Below are 21,765 nucleotides of genomic sequence, written 5' to 3'. Positions count from 1 at the left end.
AACAAGGAACTGAAACAATAAACCAACACTGAATGTTTACATTACTGCTATGACTCAACTTTATCAACGTCCCACCGACACCGACTGCATGTGAACAGCTAGATTACTATAGACTTGAAAGTGCGAAAGTACTATCCAGGATTTAGCTGATACAATTTTATAATCAGCAAACTATTGCTAGGACACAGAAGCAGAAACACCTTCTCCCTAACTTCACACAGAAAGGTCAACGCCAAGATTCAAGCCTCGAAAAATGTTTCCTCACTGAGTCACCACTGGGCAACCAATGTTTTGCTCCAGGTGAGGTGTGAACTCACAATCTAACAGCAGATTACCAACGACTCCACCACTCAAGCATATACATCACACAAGGGTTTTTGCATGTTTCATTTCTAATCTGCTGTTTGGGGCTCTGGCTGAACTGTAATTGCACTGTAATTACAATTACAAGCACACACACACACACAGAGTGCCTAATAATATACTGCAAATAAAATCACAACATGGTCTCTTTTTAAACCATGGGTGACGAACCTACTGCCGATTGTGGATTTGTTTTTAAAAAGAGCAATTTTATGGAACCTTGTCCACTACAGCTGTCGCCAGAAATGACCTGTGGATAAAGTTCGGAGAATTGGGTCCAGACTTTACTCGCAGTTTGCTTTTCACATCTGCACAATGCAGCGGGAGGTTCTCTGCACAGACACGTTCACAACCACAACAAACCCTCCACATTATTCAGGCGAGAGGTGGTGCAGCCACATGCAGCAGGCAAAGGCAGGAAGTAATGTATTAATCCTGCTGCAAATATCACAGGATCCCCGACTGGATGTTTTCTTGACAACATCCAGTCGGGGATCCCCCGCTGTGATCTCAGATCGGATTCTCCTGACTTTGTACAGACTTTATACTCGGCGGCCAGGTAGAGAAAGTCCACAGACAATCCAGAGGCTCTCACTTGGACATTTGCGTTTACACATGCACCTTCTCCGGAGAAAGTGTGGAGAATCTCCCGAGTTCAGTGCATGTCTGAAAGCAGCTTATGTGTACTCTGTCTTCACCCCAAAACTATCTCTGAGGCCAATGCTGTAAATAAGTCTTTGAGAATTTGTCTGGTTAAATAGGGGTAAAAAGCAAACAAAGGGAAGTAAAACAAAGTGAGTCGATAACAGAGAGCAAGGAGCGGAAGAGGAAACCTCCCAGGGAGGAGGAGGAGGAGAGAAGGCCAGTCAATATGGTGGGACGTTACATAATTCTCTCACTGTATTGATTTATTGCCTTGCTGATTTGGCCTCTAGCCAGCATGCAATAGCATTTGTAATATTTGAGCTGGAGCCCAGACAGAGAGAGAGGGAAAGAGAGACTTAGATGAGGGCAGATAGATGTGACAGATAGAGGGGACAGTGAAAAAGAGAGAAAAAGAGGTTGAAACGCAGAGAGGGTGAATAATAGCTGGGAATTTTGGGATGCAGCCAAAGTGACAGATAAAGAGAGAAGAGAGAGAGAAAGAAGCAATGGATAAAGAAAAGAGAGCGAGGGAAACAAAGCATTAAAGAGAGCGTTTAATTGTGCGAGCAGGGCAGAGAAGATAGTGACAGATCGAGGGAACACGGGAGACAAAGAATGTGTGTCAGTGAGTGCACTGCAGGTTATACTAGTTGCTATAATCTGTACTGTTATATAAGAGCCAGAGGCACTGGGCAGAACAGCCCAACACAACGGATCTGCAGGAAAGACTGGGTTTACTGCAAACACGGTGCAACTCTTCAAACACTACAGTAGGAACAGAAAGTGCCTGTGGCCACATGGATATACACTACAGCAGCATTCACAGGTTGCTCTGAGAGGAACATCCACACTCGCTGGCTAAATCTAATAATACACATCTTTTCTCAAGTTTGGCTCTCAATCATCCACACACTCCAAAACTGGAGGGTGCAGCTTCAACCCAAAAAGTGCTTGTGGGATGGTCAAACATCACCAGAACCCTTGTGGATGGCCAAACTGAGGTGGTGGTGTACAACACTTTGAATGCGGTTTCTGGAAAAAGGACACAAGCCAATTAAGACATGACTGGTCTGTGTCACAGAAAAATTAACAATAGAACTTTCCATTGATTTTCAAGAACACAGAACAGGTGTTGATATTAGTCATCACATGACTGTGTGATAAAATGGTGATTTGACTTAGGTTCAGCCGGGCAGGAGTTATTATTTTCCTTGTTAGCAGGCAGCATTAACGACCACTGATTATGGGAGTTTTCACACCCGAAAGTCTGAACCAAGTTGTTATGTTGTTCACATTTGATTCAGTTAGCTTTGGTTTCACATTGTAATTTAGGGAGTGAACTCAAGACTTGTATGACTTATGCATGTCCTGTCTACGTATACTTGACATTGATTAGTCTTTATATGAGCATACGTCTGACATCGGCGTGATGCCAATTTGGCTATCGTATTAAAAAACTTTGGACAAAGCGCATCAAATATATTTAAAAAAAACAAAAGAAAACAAATGAGCCAGTTCACTTGGTTTATTCCGTTGCCACGGTAATATAATTATGGTATTACTATCAGCAAAATGAGGCAAAGAATGCAAGCAATCCTGTGGGCTGCTTCTTTTTCTTCTACTATTGTTTAATGCCAATTCTGAACTATCCAAATAAACATGGTTCAGTTTGATCCGGACTCAGACAACCCCTTTCTGCCAGACAAAACTTTGGTCTGCTGGTCCGAGGAACCTTTCACATCTGTTAATTTGGTTCAGACTAGTTTGAAAAGTCAGGATGTCTGGACTTAAGGTGTGAAATCCCTCTAAGTCTGTGTATTTGCTCATTGAGTTCTCTGATAAGAAAAGCAGGGACATGTGTCTAAATCATCAAATTGTGGTTTAGGTTGAATCAAAACATAATAAGGTTGATCATAGAGAGCAGAGGTGGGCAGATGTGACTTTTAACCAGGTGAGAATTAGCCGTTAACTGAGCTAGGTCTGTTCTCTCTTTGCCAGATGTTGATTTTATCTACACTATTGCACTAATCTCTTTCTTTGTCGTACTTTGATTTTATGTTTTCCTATTGTGTGCAATGACTAACCTGAGAAAACTGCATGGATGATTGTCAATGTCATGTTACCAGCAGGTTCAAGTTATAGTCGAACTTATGTGAGGAGACACGCAATGTGTTCACTAATATTCCTGTTCCTCCTGCCTCACTTCATACAGCATCAGGGCCTCTCCTTTCTCCTCCCCATCCTCCATCCCTTCTTTTCCCCTCTGGCATTTCCTTCCTTGTTGTGACATCTTTCTTTCACTTCCTCACTCTCTGTCTTTGGATGAACTACAGAATGGATGAGGGGAAGGAAGCGGAGATAAAGGCAGAAAACTAGATTAATGGGCTGAATGGAGCGCGGAGAGGGAGAGGAACACTAAAAAGATGGGGGAAAGAGAAAGTGAGAGGGAGGCTGAGCTAGAACAGGCTTTCCTTGTGCTACCGTGAATAATTTACTTTATTCCCCTCTCTCTCTCTCTCTCTTTTAAAAGATATAACTGAAGGTGTGTGTGTGTGAGTGTGTGTGTGTGTGTGTATGTGTGTGTGAGTGTGAGAGCTGATTAATTGTCAATTAATGTTTAACGAGGTACAGCTGTGTTCAATTAACACTGGTTTAGGCACTGTCTCTTCTAACACCCCCCCCCCCCCCCCCCCCCCCCCCTTCCTCCTTCTCCCCCTCCATCAAATATCATCCCCTCTCTCCTTCCCCTTCTGCTGTTGGTTCTTCATGGAGAAAGACTGGGGAGAGATAAACTGAGGTTGATGCACTGAAATTAAAAAGCTGATTGGAGACGGCACTGTGTGATCATTTACTGGAACATCTGGGCTGTTGTGCTGCACCAGTTCTTTGCTTGGGGCACTAACTTCCTCAAGTCTCCGCTGGTTGCCTGGAAAACTCACAATGATGACAAGACTTTACGATGTCAGTTCCCCTGAAAGAGCAGAATCGATCCTCTCATCCATAGCCAAGAAAGTCAATAAAGCGGTTTTCAAAACATGAATTTGGGAATATGTCCAGAAAACTGGGCCTGGACATCTTCCGAGTTGGCTCTTCACATGCGAAGAGCACAGTAGGAGATTGTCCTAGTCAGACAAGTTTCATTAAAACCTTCAGGTGAGGGGTGGAGTCTGGGTGAGCCTGAGATATTTTTCAGTTTTGCCTCTGTCGTGTGTTAAAAACATCATCAATACGCCCACCCGCTGTGGATTTTCCGGATTTTTCCTGCTACTTTCTCACATGGACTCACCTAGACATTTTACTCGAGGGCAGATTGGAAAGGGCCCCTGAAATGTCCTGGAAAATTTCAGGAAAATGTCCGGACATCATGTCTGTATCAAGCTGTGTATCAAGTGTTTTTCCAAAAATGTCAAACTATCCCTACGGGGATTGTTTTTGGTAAATGGACTTCATTTAAATATCACCTCTCAAATCTTAACGACTTCTCAAAGTCACATTCAACCATTCACACACAAATTGATACAGCACTTCTATAAATAGTGCTTCTCCATCTCACATCAAACACTGAGGGAACAGCAGTCAGGGGCAATTTAGGGTTTAGTGTCTAACCCAGGGACACTTTGAAATGCAGACTGGAGGACTTACATTAATTTCCTGGAGACTTACTCTAACCGTAACCATAACTACTTCTTGCCAAACCATGACCCTTATCCTGATCTTGACATAATGCTAACCTTTGCCTAACCTTAAAACTTGTCTTCACCTTAAAGTTTAATGATTCACATTATTGTGACCGCTATTGATAATCAGAAAATCTTAATCGCTAATCAATATAACCTTTTTATCCTATACTGTGTGATTTCTATTCAGCTATTTATTGATAAATTAAGTCATTAACCATTTGTAAAACATTCAACTGCACGTGAAGTTCACTATAATTGTTGTCGTTTTTTTTCTGTACTGTGTGCTGTTTGCGTGTGTCTACAAAATGTCAAGGTGCTGAAGCTCTTAAATGTCAAACTGTTGTCTTTCCTGTGTCATTTGAAGTTGCCTACGCACAACGCTCCCCATAGTAGCTTTAACAATGTAACGCCACATGACACAAATTTCATCACACAGGCATGCAGTGCATGTATGTTGAGCGATGGATCCAGCACAGGCTGCTGGTGAACTCACTGGCACTGAGACATTTGAATTCTCCACCATGCTTCTATTTCCCCCCCAACTCCCTGTGCAAAGACCCACGGGGCTCACAAGTTTGATGCCTTCTTTTCCTCCTCCCTCTCAGCCTCCTTTTTCTGTACCCCGCCTTATCTCTTTCTTCCCTCTGTTCATCTGATTCATCATCTGCCTGCAGCCTCTCGCTCCCACCCCCTCTGTGTGTGTGTCTCTGTCCAGGAATAGGAAACATCCCTGGTCTCAGTTCAGATTTGTTGCATTGTCTGTGGGAACAAGATTGTAGAACCTGTCTGACCTGACTAGTTCATGGCTGCTGCGCACAGAAACACACACACACACACACACACACACACACACACACACACACACACACACACACACACACACACACAGTGATCTGTCATATGCAAATATGAGTGTGGTGAAGGTGAGGAGACAGAGAGGAACAAGGGACACAAAGTATTGCCTGCTGGAGCGAAAATGTGTGTGTGTGTGCATCCATTTGTGACTGCCATTTTAAATGTACTGTATGTATTTGTCTGTCTGTCCCTTTTCCCTGTTCTGACTTGCATTACAGTATGATACCTCCACCCATCTGTTCACAAAGGAGAGTGAGGGAGATGAATGGAGGAGAGGCTGAAGCATGAAGCGCTGCCTATCACTCTGCTCATCTGCTCCTCCTCTTCCTCTTTATCTGGTCTCTTTCTTTGTCCTCTACCTCCCTGCCTGTCTCCCTCTCTCTCCTCCTCTGCTTCCTTATCGTGGTCTCCTCCTCTTCCTCCTGTCTGTCTGTCTCCGCTCTCCCCCTTTCATCTTCAGATACCGGCAGAATGGAGCTCAGCTTCCTCTAAAAACACAGCAGGTGTGTGGTGTGTCTAATTGTACAAAAGTGTGTGTGCATGTGAGTGTGTATGTAAAATGTGCGATAAAGTCCAGCACATTAGAGGTTTTTTGTGCCTGTGTATGTAGAAGTATGTGTGTGTTAGCTGTGTTTGTGTGTGAATGTGTGTGTTTGAGATATCTTGTTTCCTCGGGGGAATCTAGGCCCATTTCCACTGTCTGCTGTAGCCAACCAACTCAGCAGTGCATCGATAATCTATTAGGCTAGAAACAGACAAACACACTCACACACACACACACACATGCGTGCACATACACACTTGTTCTTCTTACCTGCCACCACTGTGCACACTCATAAGTGCTGACTGTACTGGTTGGGCCAAATATCGTCTGCACCTGGAAAAAAGTATACCACAGAAATAAGAAATAATAAACACATACAAAAAAACATTACCCACATACTTTTAGCGATGTAGGGTAGAAGTGAGAAGCCAACTGACTCACAAATGTATGAAACTACACACATTATGCAATTTGCAGAACTATATCATCAATTGAGTAAAAATCTTTTGTCCAACGGCTCAAAATCTAAAAAAAACTGAAATTGAAGCAGGATTTGTTCAGGCATGAATGTGTGATTCAACCCCACTGCAACAAATGTACATCTAGGACAATTACAAACACATACACAGTAAAACACAGCCAGAGTATAAATCAACAACAAACACGAGAGGATAACATAGGAGGATATATGGGAAGACGTTTTAAAAATACATAAAATCTGATGTAAATATCCCCGTACATATGAAACATGCACACACACACACACAAACAGAACGCTATGTACTGACCAACCTCACAGAGTGATTACAGCTGCCAGGCAAGACATGCACCCACTGTTATTATATCCTCTGTCATCCAAAACTAGACACAACACACACACACACACACACACACTTGGAGAAATATTGACAGACACGCAAAAATAACACACTGCCACACAAAATACATAAACAAGATACCAACATGATGTAAGAAGGCGCAATATCAGACATCACCATACTTAAAGCCTGTTTATCGACCAGCTAAATAGGACAGGAGGAGCTAAGCCCCAAAGATGCAGCTTGTTGACAATAACACAGCCTCACACGGATAATTTAACAGTATCTTACACCATCCTACTACCAACCTCTATTTATAATACAGGTTGGCTGTTTTTGTGGAATATAAAGAAGGTCAAAGGGATTATGAGAATGTTGAAGATACAACAGACTAAAATTCATTGCTGAGGAAAGTACAGATGGATGAATTTGACTACAATATGTAGTGGGTTATTTTAGTCTCAGTTTGATTTAATTAGAAAAGTAAGTAACTGTTTTACTTGTCAATTAATCTGTTAATTATGTTGTCAACCAATGAATTGTTTAGTATTGTAACAAAGCACTAAATACTGACATTTCAGCTCTAATTGGATATCTGTTAGCTATTAAGGCATAATTCATTACTTCATTATCATATTTGGACTGACCCAGATGAGACGAGATTGGCTGCCGAGTTGAAGTTGAGTTGAACACAAGCATTTGTAATTGGTGAAACTTGGTATCAAATTACTGATACCTATCTTGACTAAAGCTAAACTAACTTAATTCTTACTGGCTGCACACGGCTATCAGCTACAGTTACTTGACAACAGGGCTGTGACTTTCTATTCAAAATTCAAAGAAGTCAGTCTAGAAGCACATCGGGTATTTAACCATACACGAAAGATGTGCAGACTTTCTGCTGTCCTGATGTCAATGGGAAGCTCGTTCCACCATTTAGGAGCCAGGACAGCAAACAGTCGTGATTTGTTGAGTTGCTAGCTCGCAGTGAGGGAAATTGTAACTGTTTTTAGAAGAAAAGGTGAGAAAAATCCTGAATATTCCCACTCTGTCTGGGAGATCACCACTGCAGACAGATGGGCTTAATGTTGACAATCATTGCATATGGCCTCACTCACACACACACACGTAAAATAATCCAATTTAGGCCGTTGTTGCATTGTTATGTCAATTAAACTAAAATCTGTCATTCTGTCACAAATTCAAACCTTAGAGTGCAAAACCCAGGCAATCATTTCAGGTAAACCCTAAAATATTCCATCATCCACCATTTTTCTCTTTGGATAATCCCTGGATTCCTGCCTTTTGGAATTCCTCCACCGATTATCCCTTCGCCTAAACCACTCCAGGGCCAAGGAGAGGGGGAGGAGGGGAGGGAGGAAAACAAGGAAGGGGAAGCGGGAGGAGGAGAGTCTTATATTAAGACTCTAGGAGTCTGTGAATCTTGCTGGGCTTGCAGTTCCCCCTGCGGACATGTTTTGTGCACGTCGAGGAATGCGCTCGCTCCATTTCTCTGTTGTAACCCCCTCCTCCCATCCCCTGTCTCCCTCATTGCTTTCTTCTCTTTCCCTCTTTTTAGGGAATAGAGGTATGTAGGTAGACACAGACAGCTGAGCTGACTCGCAGCAGCTACCATGATCTGCTTGACAACAGCCTGAGGGCCCACACAAGGGCACACATACAGACTCACATGCAAACAGTCACAACAGAGAGAGAGAGAGAGAGGGAGAGAAGGAGAAAAGAGAGTTCACAGAGGGGCCCTGGGACGGAGCCTTGAGGCACTCCAACCTGGTGACACAGCAGCAGCAGCTTCCCTCTGGTCCCCTCACCAGTAATGCCAGCTAACCACTAGTTGGAGGCTGCTTCGTTCCTGTTTGCTTGCTCTCTTTTCTTTGGGAGAAAACAATGACCAGACCCTTGCTCTCTAATTTACAGGGGAGTTGGCTCATTCCTCTGAGTGGAATGTACAATGGGAGTAGCTTGCATTTCATGACGTGGTGGAGAGATCAGTGATCGAGGGGGGTGGGGTGGTCATCTGGACAGAGTGGGGCTTCATTGAGGGAAGGGTGAGTGAGTTTAGCTATTTTAAGATGACATGTCATTTCAAACTTGTGGTCTGTTTCTGTGGTCAAGGAATGGAACACTAGTAGGGATATATGTGGACTCTACACATGCAACCTTGCAAAGAGGCATTTCGATCATACTTGAGCAACCAAACCTAAAGTAAAACCTTTGGTGGAGCTGCAGTCTCATTCAATGCACACAAAGAAATGCATAATCAAACCATATGAAATGTAAACAGAGAACAGAGAAGTTAACACAAAAATAACACAGAACGCACAAGACAAATATTGAAATCTAATCTACAGAAGGTACAGCAAATAGAAATCTCCAAAAAACACGCCTTGCATTGTGAGGACAAATCATAGACGCTATTGAGGCTTAGTGAAATGCACATAAAAACATACGGCAACAGCCACACAATCACTCTGTCTCCAAACCACCACCCACTCAATCCCAGTGTCACCTTGCTTAACCTGCAGTACAATGCAATAACTGCTAAACATGCAGGGAGAAATACAGTATGGAGAGGAGGAAGACGAGCAATGGAACATCAGCTGGTCTCAGTGAGCCAGTGCAAGGTTTGAAATGAAAGGGAATGAAAGCGAGTCAGAAGAAAGAGGGGAATATAGAGAACATATGGCGTACGAAGACCTACTTTCCTTCCCCTACGCTCATTTCCTCTGTTACTCCTCATCTCACACACCTGGGACCATTACTCCTCATGGAATCAACACCCAACTAAAACTCTACTTTCTTTAATTAGTTCTCTCTGGCTTCCTCCTCTCTCCCTGCTCCATCCATATGTTCACATCTCTGTCGCCTTTTTCTCTCTTTTTTCTCACCACTCTGCTCAGTCTCTTTTGTTCCCTGTCATGAAATTTTCCTTTCAGATTCTCTGTCTCCTGCACCTTTTCCTGTTCAACCTCTCATTCGGAATCCCTATTAGTCAAGACATCACAAAATTAGTGTAAAAGATACAAATGTATAGCTCTTGCACTACTGCATCTAATCGGCATGTTTGTGTGGGTGTTGTATGGAGGTTGCATGAGAAACAGCATCATGGGATTTGCTATTTCAACATTGTACTGCTTGTCTAATCAATGACAAAAAAGATGGGAGAGACAGCGCACTGCCGACAAAGTGGGTCTGTGGGTCTGCAGGAGGGGAAGAGAGAGCGAGACATGACACACATTAGGGTTTGGCAACAAGTAGAGATGCGAGCATCGGAAATGCTTCTGATACTGCTGAAAATGCCGGGTAGCACGCAAATCTGTGTCCCCATCCTATACCACGTCTTTAAAGTATATTAATTTCACCAGGATGCAATTTTCTTTTCCTGCCAATCACACAACAAATTGTATTTCTAGGCATAAGAAATGGTAATTGGGTCATTTGGGTGTCTTGGTGGAACAGGATGTGAAGGTATGAATTTCTTCTATTGTGTATATAGTCTTATTTGTGTAATAGCTTGATTGTGGGTTGACATTTACAAAAAAATTAAAGCTTGAGGTGGACATGTAAAATGGCCAGCACATCTGGCGGAGAAACGTGCATGTCTGAAAGTGGCTCTGACTCGTCTGTCTGCTCTTCTTTGATGTGTGCAACCCTGACCTCAGTGGGGACAAGTCATTATATGTGCAGTGTGTCTGAGAGAGACATAGCCAGGGCATGAAGGAATTTATTGCTTACTTAAACCAGGGTGACCTTAAACCTGTAAGCCCACATCAAACGTTGTCTGCATGCTATGTACTACATGTAGTACCCTTCTCTTTAAATGGGGAAAGAGAAATGTACTTTTATGAAAACCATGTGTAAGTTTTAAGAGTGTCGAAGAAAATGTACATTTCGATCGAAAGAACATAAAGGAGGAAACTAACTTAAAAGAAAACACACGAACAAAAAAACTGCAGATAAATGTAAAAACTGAATAAAACATAACTTTGGTAAGCAATAGTCAATGTCTAGATATGATAATACCATCTTTTGACTTGTGATTCCTCATAAGGCCACAGTTCACTTGAGTTCATGACAGTCATGTGTTAGTCATTTCACTAAGAGCTGTGGTGCTTTCATGGCCCAGGTCTGTGGGAGTGAAATAATGCAGACAAAAATGGAGAGGGGAGAAACAGAAAAAACAAAACACGACCATCACAGGCAAACTGATGACACAAGTTGACTTAGACATGATAGTAGCAAGTCTATTTGAAAAAGAGCAACTCTGTAGAATAAACTGTGTAAAGTTAGAGAAATGTAATTATAATGTAACGCAAAATTAGGATCCACAAAGAAACACATGTTAAATAAAATAAAGATGAGTTTGTTTTGGAAAATTTAAGGGCAGCACCCAAATTGGCCTTTCAGTTAGCTTTGTCACATAGTGCATCATGGCGTATCATGTGACTGACTGAATATACAGTGGGTGATGCTGTTCTGCGAATAAGGCCTTTTGTTGTACTAATTAAAGGATGGAATGAAATTTGGTGGGTGGAGACAACCAAATGACGCAGAAGCACTAAATCAGCGTGAGAAGGAAAAAGCCCACAACTGTGTTCAATATGCTGGAGCATGTGTTGTATGAGATTTTAAATGTTTGTGTTTGAGAAAAAAAGGATGTTTGACTCTTGACTGCTTACATGTTCTTTTGTCACTGTGTATTTGTAAACTTCTCCTCCCTCCGCCTGGTTGCTAGGACACCTGCTTGGGACACGTGCAGAGACCTGACTGTTTGAACTGACCTTTGACCCACCCCTCAGCAGTGGTCTGGCACTTTATCTTCTGACCACTCCCACCTCACGCTTGTGTGTGCATGCAGAGTGGGTGTGTAGGAAAGTGTGTGTGTGTGTGTGTGTGTGTGTGTGTGTGTGTGTGTGTGTGTGTTTTCCATTTTCTCTACACAGCTTCTCCACGCATTTAAGTCATTTTTATGGAAGCCAGAGCTTTGATCTATGTGGCTTTTTGCTGAGCTGCTTAAGAACTGGCATTGAAAGCTCCTCTAAACAGACACATCCACACAACTATATATACAGTAAATAAACATGGGTTCGGCCTCAGGCTTTTAAGGGCCCAGGGCAAGATTTAGCTTCAGGAGCACCTGTCCATACTTCAAGACCGATGTTGTCAACTGAAACTGTGCATGTGCTTAACTGGAATATAAACTCCTTCATACTGTATCAACAGATATACCTTTACTAAATACCTTTAAGATAGTTCATCCCCAAAAAGTTGAGAATGGTAAGTTACATTTCCACTTCAAAGGTCATCGTACATATTAATAGTAACAAAGCTAAAAAAAAAATAAAGAGCCCCAGGTGCAAACAGAGCCTGTGCAGTGTTCAGACCTCCAGTTAAAGTGAAATTTCTCTGCAAGTATGTGGTACTGCACAGTGCTAAACTCTGATCTAAAATCTGCACCAGGTAACTTGGACGCAGTTTAAAAATATAACCATGAGGGTTATGAAACACAAAACAAGCTCCACACATGGGGGCCACCAGGGATGGGTGGGAACCTGGGCAGGAACCTGATGCCCCCCTCCCCTCCCACACACACCTTAAAATTCATATAAATGCAGAGGCACAGAAAGGTATCATTCTGGGTCACAGTCTCACAGACAACCAACATTATTCCATTGTAAATTGTACAAATTTAGCTTTGCAAACAGAGTGGAGAATAGCTTTTTAAGTGTGTGTGTGTGTGTGCGCGTCTTTGTGTCATTCTGTCTCGCTAGCAGCAGACACAGGCTCGCTGGAGAGGCGTCACACCTTTATTTATTCATCAACCTTCTGGGAAGTGGCAATGAGAGACAAGGTCAATACATCACTGCACACATGTGTGCACATGAACGAAGACACAGCCACACACCTCATCAGTCCACCTTTATAATGACCAAATACATAGTAAATAATTTTGGGATACCTCTGCCAACACATATACTGAAATGACTCATGTTAAACTGTCATCACAGTATGTATGTATATGCGCGCGCACACACACACACACACACACACACAGTGTTCAGAGACTTGTTGGTTGACTGTGTCATGAATTGGAGCCCAGAAAGCACACAGACTCTATTAAACGCTGCTAGAGCTGCAACACACACCCTATTAAATGCACCAGATCAGCTGAGTCAGCACAACGAGAGAGAAAAGCCAGGTTTGGACAAATAGAGCTCGGTAACCAAGAGAAATAGAACACACACATATAACTTTACTCAGGATCATGTACAGTATGCTTACATACTGCATCCCCACATGTATAGACATGTGTGTACAGTTACAGAAAGACTCAGGAACAAATGAAACTTGCAAACACAAAAGAACAGTCACACACACACGAAATGCAAAAAACATCTAGGGACACACACACACACCAGTTTGGGGAATATAAGCATGTGCATGTGTTAGTTCGCATCTGGCTCCTCTTAGAGCAATAAACAAAAGAAGTAGTATGTGTGGTGAATGTGCCATTGTGTGTGTGTGTGTGTGTGTGTGTGTGTGTGTGTGTGTGTGTGTGTGTGTGTGTGTGTGTGTGTGTTTTATTTGGTCAGTGCTTTGATAGCGGGCGAATGAAGAGGAGGGCTCACCCATGAGTCCAGACAGGAGAGAGGGGCCAGCCGCTGTCAGATACTCAAACAAAAACCACATGCAGCTGTTCAGCGTCTCCCTTAGAGGCACGTGACACACATACACAGAAATCCACACATGCAAACACACGAACACACACCGTAGCAACAGAGGAAAACACACATTTGTTACTTGGGCAGTGGACAAGCGTGTGAGACTTTTTCACCACCACGTGCATCTCAGTGGAAATCCTCAAGTTGTGTGTGTGTGTGTGTGTTTGGCTAATAGTGACTTGTGAGTCATGTTGTGCGTTGTGGGTCTGACTGTGGGGTAAAAATAGCACTGTGTTTCAAACATGGTTGCAGAGTGATGATGAAAGAACTGGCGGTACCAGCTGCTCAAACACACACTGTTTTGGATGTGTACGGCTTCATAAAGTCATTGTCAGAAATTCTCTGTTTTCTGTGTGTGTGTGTGTGTGTGTGTGTGTGTGTGTGTGTGTGTGTGTGTGTGTGTGTGTGTGTGTGTGTGTGTAAAGGCGTCAGTATGTCTAATCTTACTTGCCCCCACTTTATCTGCAGGACACTCTGCTAGTCTCAGCAGATCACAGTAGATAGAGAGAGAGAGAGAGGGGGGGGGGGGGGGGATGGAAGGAGGAGGACGCAGAGATGTGGGGGGTGGGTGACCCAAGCTTTTGATGTTAAAGTTTGGAGCGGACCAAGGAAATACTTCAAACACTGCATAGAATAAAAAAAATAATTACCTTCCCTGCGCGCGCGCGCGCGCACGCACGCACGCACGCACGCACGCACGCACACACACACACACACACACACACACACACACACACACACACACACACACACACACACACACACACACACACACACACACACACACACACACCAGCATGCCCTTGAGTGAGAGACAAACAAAAAGCAAGAAGCCCATGATCTGCCATGTAGTCAGTCCCGCTTTTATCTGTAACTTAAAAAACTGATTCTAAGTCATCGCTGACTCAGTTTGCTTTGGAAAGAAAAACTGACCTGAAGGAACAACATGTGATCCCAAATAAAGCAGTGATATTCTCTGAATGAGAGAAAATCAAGTCATAATAATCTAATATGATTGATGAATCAAACTGGAGCCTGTAACACAAAAACGTAATGTACTTCATTTTAATTATGATGTAATTTTACAGCAGTAAATGGTGAAGCTGTGAAGATGTGTTAATCAGTTGATTACTGATCAGTAGGTATATAGTGTAAAGCCTGACAGATGAGTATTCTTGGGAGCTGATGGGGATACCGATATTAGGCAGTAAACATTTTCCGACACCAACATAATCCACCACGAGAAAGTAAAATAGTGCAAATTAACAAAAGTTGAAAATGGGGGTGAGGGTGTGAGGGAAAGAGATTGAGAAAGAACCAGTCATCTCTCCATAAAGTCAGCCAGAGTTGTTGGTGGCAGCACCGTGGGTGGCTGTGGAGGATGGAGCGCACACACACACACACACACACTCTCAGTGAGTGATGCATGCTAGCTGGTCTGAGCCTGGTGGCTAGCACTAGGTTTTATTGGTTAGGCAGCTGGTTTGATGTGGAGCCCACACACAGCGCACGCACAGCGACAGGATGACAGACACACACGGACCACAGAGAGGGAGGAGGTGTATATGTGTGGGTGTGGGAGGAGGATGTGTTGAGTTGGGCTATATGTATGTTTCTATGGGAAAAGTGCGATAGTGCGTCTGTATATGGGGGCATGAGAAGAACTGTATGTGTGGCTGACTGTAAAGTGGGTCGGAAGTTGTGTGGGAAAGAGTGTGAGAGAGAGTCAACTGTGTTAGCGGTTGTCAAGCTAATTATTCTGTTGCATCTTAAATTAAATACTGGGTTTCCTTGATGAACCCTTGAGGTTCTTGATGAACCCATCTCACTTTAATTAACAAACATGTTAACCTGGACTTTTTCCCAATTGAATAGATGTATTTGGAAAATAGGTTTGCTGTTACAATTGGAGATGGACAAACTGAATTCTTCATCCAGAGGTGTTCCTCAGGGTTGCAATTTAAGCCCAATGTGTAATAATGTGTACATAAATGACCATGCTGATGACCTTGTTCTACTATATTCTTTTAACAGCAATAGTTGCTAAAATACTTCTAGAGCTGGGCAGTAAATATGAGGAAAAAGGATTTCACATATTTCGATGCCTCATATGTCAGGAAAAACAAATTCCATTTCACCACAACTTAACAAGTCCTTGAACACAGTAGAGCTATTCCTACCATACTCCTAACCCTAACAGCATCTGGAAGTTTCAACATGGCAGTAAATGCTCCAAAAGAATAAATCTCCAACAGCTGAAAAGCAACTAAGGGACAATTGTGTAACTCCAATCTAATTCCAATTAAAATCTGGTTTATACTTTTTGATAGTGTTGCTCATAGCACTTTAAACTGGTGAAATGTGGGGTCTACTCCACCATAGTTGTACCCGTTAGGACAAACAGCCAACAGAATCTATATTTTACACATCCATATCATCCATACATATCTGCAGTGGAATAAACACATTACATCCCCCTGCTCTGCCTGCTGCGCCACCCCACACCTGAATGCTCTGGAGATTTGTTGCTGTTGTGAGGCATCTGAGCAGAGAATCTCTCGCTGAGTTGTGCATATGTGAAAGGCAAACTGCGGAGAAAGTCTAGACCCAATTCTCTGGAGGTCATCTCTGAAAACGGTTTATGTCACTTGGTGTTGAGAGTAACCTCCTCAATCACACTGACCAACACTGTTCTCCAAACAACAAAACTAATTATAACACAAAGATATTTAAAACACTAGAAAGAAGAAAGTTAAATGTCCCTACACAAAGATTGTGAATTGACAAGATATCTCTAAACTGTCATCGATAGAAATCAGAGGCAGATCCTGTGCATTTGTGAAATGGAAACTCTAGACATTGACAACAGATTAGGAGCAGTTCTGACAGAGTAAAGCCCAATTCATGCTCCTGCATTAAATCTACGCCGTAGGTACGCTCGTAGCCTACGCACGGGGCAGAGCAATCATAGTTGTGCCTGGGTGTGTGTGAGTCACGCTGCAATTACACCACCAAAACACTAGTGGCGGTGGAGTTTCTATGCTGGGGTTGCAGCTTAAGTGGATCGTGTTGGAGTTGGAGCTGATAGACGTTAAAGAGCAATTACTTTTTCTTAAATAACTGAAACGAAGAAAACAAAGATCTTGTCAGTTTTTGTTCCTTCCACTCAATTCAAAAATGGAGCAGAGTCTGCAGGAAATGAGATGCTACCAATCGTACCAATCACAGCTCTTGCGGTCTACGTCGCCTCAACGCGTAGCTACATTTTTTGGGAGGTGCACGCCAGGGTACGGCGTAGGGCTCTGCGTAAGGTACATGTCTACGCGTAGGCTTCGGCATAGCTTCTACGCAGAAGAATGAATTGGCCTTAAGATGGTAAAATAAATACAAACAAGAAATTAATGCAGATAATGTGAATTTATAGAGTCAAACAAAAGGAAAATAAAGAATTACGTACACAGAAAGTGTAAACATGGAAAGGAAAACATATGTGTGAAAGAAAAAGGGAAAGAATAATAAGAGTGGCAGTCTAAAGAGAGAAGGACAGGAATGATGGAGCGATAAACAGAGAGTGTGGAGTGTCTGGCTGTGACCCAGCTTTGTCTTTGGTTTCAGGGGAGTGAGGCTGGCAGAGGCAGGCAGACTGGCTGCTCTGGCCTAGGGCCAGGCCACACACTGTGCCACGCTGCCCAGGAAAAGCCCCGGCTTGAGGGACAGGGGGTTGAGGGGGTGGGTGCAGAGATTCCCCCCCCCCCAAGGCACTTGAACAGGCCCCAGGGGGCACATTGTGCTCCCCGTTCAACCACTTGACACATCTGGTCCCCTCAGCCTGATGAGGACTCCTCTAACCTGCAGCGTGCTGTGGGGCTACAGACCCGTCTGGGGTCTAACCTGAGCAGAAGTGGGCTGGGGGAGACTGTACAGACACAAGAGCAAATAGCCGGACTAGCGTAAACTTTTGTTTTGCCGTTGGCTCCACAACACAGTATCACACTGAACTCAATGTTAGTCTATGTTCACAAAAATAAAATTCAAAAATGTATTAAGGTACCCAGTGGAATTATCTTGTAAACAAACAGTTGTGTTCAGATTCAGTGTTGCATGTCAGTGGAGCAGCATAAAATATGTATTGCATCACCCAGATACAAGTACATGGGTGATGCAATACGCATTTAAACAAGAAGCAAATCAAAACACTGCTTCATGGTGCCACTAGTGGACAAAACTGTTTTCAATTAAAGTACTGATTAATTTCCTATTAATCGTTTATTCTGTAACAAAATTGTGAAGGAAAATTACATTGAATAAAACACAAATGTTCTGCATTTTATTTTGGTAAATATCTAAATAAATCATCAATTGATTCTTCAAAAAGTTGCAGACGATGGACTGAACAATTGGTTAACCATTTCAGGTCTTCAGTTTACTAATAAAACCAGCCTTTTCTAGCATTTGAGCAGTTATTATCAAACCTGGTCAACAGAGAAAAGTCCTACACACACTGAAGCTGCTTTCAGACATAGACTGAACACCAGAGAATCTCCAGACACTCTATGGATGTATGTGAGAATGCAAATGTCCCCCTCATAAAAACATGACTAAACAAAAACAAGTGCAGCTGAGTTAATGTTATGTCCTGCCTATGTCATGGTACTGCATACCCACACCGGTGGATTAACAGGTTGATAGTCAAAATCCCAGAACAGACACCACTTTTGACTCACCAATGGTGTAATGTACTTGTGAAATAAAAGAGTGAACCTCCCAGGATGAGCATGATTCATGATGATGCAGTCAGCGCTCAGCCAATGAGCTGAATTCTTATAAACCCAGGTCAGTTGTGGTGTGTCATGTTTAAAAAAATTAGGCCAGTGGGTCCAATGGGTCTAAAAATCTAACTAACCCAAGAGATCAGGTCTAGTTGGCCAAACGTTGAGAAACTGGGCCAAGTTTTCATAACTTCACTTTAAACATCAATGAAAATATGAAAGCCAAAAGTCTCTAAATCAAAGCCAGAAAATATTCTGACTGGGATCAACTCAGTCGCTGCACGAGAGGCCAAAAAGATCAGACTTCAGTGAGAAGCAAGTGTAGCACAGAGCCCAGAGCTCCTCACTAACGAACGCTCCCTCACCATCACTTGCTGAAGCTGATTGAAACCCAAAGAAAACTTCCCTATGAGCAGTCTGTTGCTCTTGCAGATTTCTCAAAGCAACACAATGCATTCTGTTCTCTTCCAGTCTTTTTCTATTACTGTTAACATCTGTGGGTCTCTCCTGTTTATGTATATTTCTCCCTTTCCTGTCACTTCACTTGTGTGAAAAAGACACAAGCACCAAGCTGTGTACAGACCTTCCTACAACTGACAATTTATTGTTTAATTGATTAAAACCACACTGAAAAGATTAATCATTTCATTTGAAACCACATAACAAGTGCACAATTCTCAACAGCCATAAAAGCATAGACCAAAACTGACATACAAATTCTCTTCCCATGTTTGTTTCTACCGCTCATTAATCAATTTCTCCATTTCCTTTTACGCGTTCTCTCATCCTTCTTTCCAGCTCCTTCATCTGGGTGCATTACATGTAGCCTACTGTATGTACAATTGTGTACGTGTGTACGTGTGTGTGTGTGTGTGTGTGTGTGTGTGTGTGTGTGTGTGTGTGTGTGTGTGTGTGTGTGTGTGTGTCAGACCATGTAACAGCCTGAGGGCACAGAGCTGACTAGACTCCATTTTCCAGCTGCATGGACAAGCCAATCAGCCACAAACCTCAGAGCCTCTGCTTCCGGAGGATGGGAGAGGACAATTGCCATGGCGACGTTGCACTGGAATTACATCATTGATAAGGGGAAGAAAATATGTTCTTCACATGTGTATCTTCTGAGAGTATGTGTGTGTGCAGGCGTGCATGTACTCATATCCAGTGTCTACAAAAATGACCTCTGTGTTCATGTACAATCACTAAAGCTCAAGTTACTTCCAAACCCTTCCTCTCTATGTGTGTCTGTGTGGAGATATAAGGTTACCACTGGCTCCAGACAGTGAGGCCAATACTCCTCCTCCTCCTCCTCTCTCACCTGACTGGAGGAAGGGAGGAAGACAGGGAGGGTGGCACTGAATAGAGGGATGAGAGAGCAGAGACAGAATGGGGGAGAAGAAGAAGAGGATGAGGAGACTGAATGGGAGGGAGAGCTGGAGAGAAAGGAGACACGCAGACAGGCAGAGATTTATATAGAGGGAGAAAGAGAGATGAGAATGAGTGATTGTCTTGTCCACCTGTGAGAATGCTATGAGTGAGGAGAATGGACAAGAGATACAGACACTGCTCACAGACACACACAAGGAGACATGAGATCTGGGGCAGCCACAACAGTCAATAGACAGAAACCTAAGATGGCGGAAGATGGGGGGCCCATATGACCCCTCCCTGCTTACCACCCCCCCTCTTAATCAAACTACGCTAGGGGCCCCATCAGGGTCATGCACTCGCAAACACAGACACACACACACACACAGACATGCACTCACACCTGACCCTGCCCTTCCCCCAAATGAGCCCCATATTGATGAGGTCACTGGCCAAGAGGTCAAATCCAAGGAACCGAGAAAGAGAGATTGGAAAGCAGAGGTTCACAAAAGCTGGCAGTGTCAAACTAACACTTAAAACACAAATTAATGTTTAAAACACGAATTCCACTAATTCCCATGCCCACGGTCTTTGAGTGGCCACGTGATATGTGTTTTAAGGTGCGTTAGTATGGACAGGAATTAAAACTGATACAGAGCCCAAACGCACGTGTGGACAGAGATCGTTTCAGTTTAAAAACAACATTTTCAAACATCTTATGGATGTAGCCTGAATTTTACCTGATGGATTTATGGGATATATTAGAAAAGAGGTGCTTTATACAGAAGCACTGGATGAATGTGTCTGTAAATGGATAAATATGACTCATAGTGCAAAGCACTTTGAGTGGTCTTTAAGACTTAAGTGCTGAATACTGTAAAGTCCATTTAACATCATTTTGAAATGAAGCTCCACATTCTCCCAAGCATCCACAAAAGTCAGGGACACAAATAACTTCACCAACACAGCTGGAGAGCAAAGAGAAGTGAGAGGGTGAACTGGAGAAAGACGAAAAGATGAAAAGCAGGTGAAGGAGTAGAAAAGAAAATTCATCTTTGTTCCTTTCTTTATCTCCCCACAGCTCCCTCTCTCCTCTCTTCAAAGACATTATTATCCTAAACTGCATAATCATCTCCTCTTTCTCTGCACTTTCATCTTTCTCCTCCCTCTCTTTTTCGGTCTCATCATCTCTGACATCAAATTTCTACCCCTTCATCAATCCTCCACTTCTGTTTGTGGAGAGGTAATAACTGCCACTGCGCTGCATGGAAAACACACACAGACACACAAACAAGGGTGGTGAGGGGAACTTTCCTGTTTAAACAGATAAATATTGGCAGTGTCATTGTGTTCTGTTACTCACCATGACACCTGCTCTACTTGTGTTGAGTTTTTTCCTTCTCCTTTTCTTTCTCTCTGTTTTCTGCATCTGACTCTAAACCCATGGACCACAGAGATTACTGAAAAGGTTTTTATGGTTACTATCTGCACAGATATTTCAATATTTGCAGTTTGATTTGAGGCATGAATGCTCGCTTTGATTTGAACTCTTCTCTCTTTGATTTGTCACAATCCTTCTCTGCTCTACCTCTACTCATTCTTCGTTTGTGTCTCTTTTTGTTTTTTCTCTGAGACGGAGTGTACAGCACACAGAAGGAGAGAAGGAAAAGGCCAGAGGACAAATAAGACAGAAGGAAAAAGAAAAAGAAAAAATAGCAAAAAAGGGAAAGAGACTCGGCCACTCAGATGCTTTTCTCTTCTTCTATTTCTGAGCGGCAACCCGAGTGTGTGTGTGTGTTATTGCTATTTATAAACTCCTACACACTAGCTGACTGCCTGCTTCTCTTCCAATAAGTCTGACTGACTGCACAAGTGTACACTAGGAAACTTTCAGAGTGTGTGTGCCTGTGAACGTGTGAATAATGTTTTCCATTGTTAAAGAGATGGAAAGCGTGCACACGTGTGTGTTTTCTTGAAAGCACACCT

At 42.9% G+C, this 21,765-nt stretch overlaps 1 protein-coding gene across 5 annotated transcripts in view; it reads right to left on the bottom strand.

The window, feature by feature from the left end:
• The window catches only part of kdm6ba (lysine (K)-specific demethylase 6B, a), an 89,807-nt gene that overhangs the window by 51,011 nt on the left and 17,031 nt on the right, over positions 1 to 21,765 (bottom strand). For 4 of the 5 annotated variants that reach the window (XM_034569400.1, XM_034569402.1, XM_034569401.1 and 1 more), the window contains exon 4: positions 6,358 to 6,420. The exons of the other annotated variant lie outside the window; for it this stretch is intronic. The gene's annotated coding sequence lies outside the window, so the exon portion shown is untranslated. The remainder of the gene's footprint in view (positions 1 to 6,357; positions 6,421 to 21,765) is intronic. 5 annotated transcript variants of the gene reach the window in all.

The sequence above is a fragment of the Hippoglossus hippoglossus genome, chromosome 18 (genome assembly GCF_009819705.1).
Source record: "Hippoglossus hippoglossus isolate fHipHip1 chromosome 18, fHipHip1.pri, whole genome shotgun sequence".
In the NCBI taxonomy this organism is placed as follows: Eukaryota; Metazoa; Chordata; class Actinopteri; order Pleuronectiformes; family Pleuronectidae; genus Hippoglossus; species Hippoglossus hippoglossus.
Note: the sequence above shows the minus strand (reverse complement) of the source record. Positions and strands in the feature narration are given on the sequence as shown.